Genomic DNA, 4,291 nt, shown 5'->3' with positions numbered 1-4,291 from the left:
AAGGTTATTAAAGCATGTGATCCTAAAATGGCGGGGGATGTCATGTTAGACTCCGTTAGAAGTAAATAATAAGTTACGGAATGAACCAAACGAAAGTTCAGGGGGGGGTCGAGGATAAACTTCCGTTCAGGGAACTTATGGGTTCACTAATGTACCTGGCAGTAGCGACCAGACCCGATATAGCGCACGCGGTAAGCGCATTAAGTCAATTTAACAATTGTTACGGTAAGTCGCATTGGGCGGCTGCGAAACGTATTCTGCGTTACTTAAAGGGTACACGCGATTTAGGCCTTACGTACAAAGCAAGCAGAGAGCCGGTGCAGGGCTACGTGGATGCGGATTGGGGAAACTGTTCCGACGACAGAAGGTCGTTCACGGGATATTCTTTCCTTCTGGCCAGCGCTACAATTTCTTGGGAATCGAGGAAGCAAAGGACCGTGGCTCTCTCATCCGTAGAGGCGGAATACATGGCCCTGAGCGAGGCTACGAAGGAGGCAATTCATCTGCGCAGTTTTCTTTCGGAGCTAGGTTTTAAGAACCTGGCGAATGTCACCCTGCACTGCGACAATCAAGGCGCGATCAAGCTAGCCGAAAATCCGATATTCCATAATCGTACAAAACATATAGACATAAGGCATCACTTTGTACGCGGCGCGTTGCGAGACGAGAAGGTAAAAATAAAGTACATCTGTACCGAGGAAATGCTGGCCGACGTCCTCACAAAGGGCTTGCCGGGCCCGAAACATAACAGATTATCCAGTCGTTTGGGACTGATCGGGATTCAGACCGAGTAGACTATACGCCCCGTCTCGAGGGGAAGTGTTGGAAACGGGACCGTACCTTAAGGGTACCCGTTGTTTTCGTTGCGATACGAGGCTTTATGGAAGACAAAGGCGAGGGTCGACCGTCTCCCGAGCGAGCCTACCGCGACTCGTTCTTCTATGTGCGATCGTCGGGCAGTAAACACGCGTTCAATCTTTTCTCTAGTAAAATATATATATCCACGTGTGTAGTAATTCTTTTTCTGCGATTCTCCACCTCTTAGTTAATAAACAACACTTTCAGGTCACATTTCAATTTATTGATATTTTACCAAATAATTATGCCTTTTGTTGTAAGATGTCGCATAAATCTTAATTCTTTAACGTTGTCATGACAACCAGTATCAATATTTATGACCGTTGCTAGCTTCTTCAGTCTGAAATAACAAAGTAAATGCTGTGCAAACTGTCCGGAGTACGTATAAGCGAAACATTTTGATTGAATTGATATTATTTGAAATTCTAATAGTGATTACGAAAGAAAAAAAAGGTGCACATAATAGCTCTGGGTACGTATATCAGTAACAACCTATTTGTTTGCATTTCAATTTTCAGTTTGTCATTTTTTTTATATAATAAAGTTTTGTAACTTTGAAGTAACAGTGGGCCATCATGGCAGATTTCGGTACATTTATAATAAGGTTATGCTTTCTTCCGTTTTCAGATATATACATTATATACCCAAAACATGAATAGAAAGTCACATGAAAGAAACAGAGGAATTAGAATTAGACGAATTAGCGGTAATAGGTCCGATGACTCGTTATTAGATTCCGAGTCCGATGAGGATATAATAGTATTTCCCCGACGACGCATAAATATTATCGATAGTGATGAAGAATTTAGTGATCAATCTTCGTCAGATACGGAAGATGCAGGACCACAAAAAATTGTTTGGCAGCCACTATCCCACACGAATAATAATAGCTTTTATCGCCCTTGGAAAGGAGATTGCCCTAACGTCCCTGAAGCACCCCATTCTCCTATGACTTATTTTCGACAACTATTTGACATGGACATTATAAGCAATATAGTTGATTATACCAACATATATGCATTACAATGTGATCCAGCAAAACCCATTGCTGTTTCAGTCAATGAAATTGAACAATTCTTCGGCTGCTGCTTTTTTGTCAATTTATGGATTACCGAGAACGGAAATGTATTGGAATTCAAAGACAAGGGTGTCTGCTGTTGCCGATACCATAAGTCGTACGCGATGGAGAGACATAAAATCAAAAATACATTTTAGTAAGAATTTACAGGCCAATACAACAAACAATGCAGAAGTGACCGATAAATTACAAAAAATAAGACCCATTCTGGATAAATTAGTGAAAAATTTTAATCGCATTCCAATGTCGGAACACGTGTGTGTTGACGAGCAAATTATACCGTTCAAAGGAAGACATAGCCTAAAAAACTATATGCCCAAAAAACCTAAAAAATGGGGCTACAAGGCTTTTTTACTATGCGACTCAACAGGACTCATATATAATTTTGAAATTTACACCGGCAAGGTGATACATGATCCCGAATTACCTAACGTCGGAAGTAGTGGTAATGTGGTATTACGTTTGGCAAAAATTATTCCCAAGCAATCGTTTTACAAAATTTGTTTCGACAATTGGTTTTCGACGTTGCCTTTAATAACTGAGTTAGAAAAATTAGGAATACAAAGTATTGCAACAGTGCGGTCAAACCGACTAAAAAACTGTGAATTTCCGTCCGATAAACTCATGAAAACTAAGGGCCGAGGAAGTTATGAGATACTTTCTACGTCTATTGACAGGGTCACCATAAATGCGGTAAAGTGGTACGATAATAAGGCTGTTCATTTGATGAGCACGTTTTGTGAAGTTGAACCAATAGACATAGTGAAAAGGTGGGACAAAAAAATAAACAGAATGATCGACGTACAACGACCAAATATAGTAAAAATATGCAATCAACACATGGGTGGTGTAGATTTAGTTGATTCATTGATAGCATTGTATCGAATAAAAATTCGATCAAAGAAATGGTACCACCGCATTATGTTTCATTTGTTAGATTTAGCGGTGGTCAATGCTTGGCTCTTATATAAGCGAGATTGCATATCGCATTCTGTAAGCCCCAACCGTCAATATAGTTTATTGACATTCAAAACCGAAATTGCATCTTGTTTATGTCAGGAACGCAAAGGAACCCAAAAGAAAAGAGGGCGTTCTGCTTCAAGCGAAGTATATAAACAATTGCAAAATAAAAGAAAAAGGAGATCAAATTCAATACTACCTGTAGAAGACGTCCGAAAGGATGAAGTAGCACATTGGCCAATTTTTTCGGATAACAGAGGACGTTGTAAAAATCCCGGATGTAAAGGAGTTCCAAAAATTAAATGTTCCAAATGCAATGTCCATTTATGTTTAACGCCAAGTGCAAACTGTTTTGTGGCATTCCACGCTTAAGTTTTCATAGACACGGTTTCAAACATTATAGGCCGCTGTGACTTGAAAGTCACATAGTGTAATTACTGCAATAAAATTGTTTGAACCGAAATTTTTTGTTCTCATTTGCATATATAGGTTTATAATTGCTGATTTTTTGTTCCACCAATTTTTTTGGATTTAAAACAAAAATTCGGCCCATAGAGGGTTAAAGATTACAACATACTAAGAAACGATAGACCGGGCGCTAAACAAGCAGGAAGGACAGGGATCCTAATACACAAATCACTGTCATACAAATCCATACAGCCGAATAGCATCAAAAGCAACATAAGCCTCGAAACGACGATAATCGAAATAAAAATACAGAATAACCATAAAATCTTAATAATATCAGCATACGCGGCTAGCAATAGCAGAAAAGAATTTATGATAGAACTAAAAAATTTATTCCAAATATTAGAACTCCACAGACCCCACAATTACTACCTCCTAGCCGGAGACCTAAATGCAAAACATACCTCCTGGGGTAATACCTTGAACGATGCAAGAGGGGTCGCCCTAAACAAATGGTACTCCGAAAATAGAATAACTTACAAAATGTCACTCCTCAGAACAATTGTTCCGTCTTTTCCGTCTAGCGGCGCGTTTATAGATCTTTGTCTCGCGGACGATAGGATAAAATTTTACGACTTACCCGCTCCTAAAGCACTAAACTCTTTCAGATACGACAGTGACCATAGGGCTTCCATTTTCAAAATTTCAATCCCGTCCTTCGACTGCCTCGAAATAGACGAACCAAGTCCCACCATAAAGTACAATTTCCATAAAACAGACTGGAAACAATACAAACTATACTTAAACGAAACCGATAACCCCGACATCCCAAACGACAGAAATCTTTCTACGGACGAAATCGACACGTTTATCGAAAAACTAAACTCAAACATTACACAAGCAATAGATTCTACAGCACTGTTCCGTCCTACAACGGAACTTTGCCTTGCAATTATTTCTTTATTTCTTTCAAATTCGGGTTTTGTC

General features: G+C 39.3%; 1 pseudogene; it reads left to right on the top strand.

Annotated features, from left to right (window-relative positions):
• Positions 1 to 108: 108 nt before the first annotated feature.
• On the top strand, positions 109 to 848 carry LOC144477451 (uncharacterized; annotated as a pseudogene).
• The last annotated feature ends 3,443 nt before the right edge of the window (positions 849 to 4,291 follow it).

This window comes from Augochlora pura, unplaced genomic scaffold, assembly GCF_028453695.1.
Source record: "Augochlora pura isolate Apur16 unplaced genomic scaffold, APUR_v2.2.1 APUR_unplaced_1185, whole genome shotgun sequence".
Lineage (NCBI taxonomy): Eukaryota > Metazoa > Arthropoda > Insecta > Hymenoptera > Halictidae > Augochlora > Augochlora pura.
The sequence above is the reverse complement of the archived record's forward strand: the minus strand, read 5'-3'. Positions and strand labels throughout refer to the sequence as shown.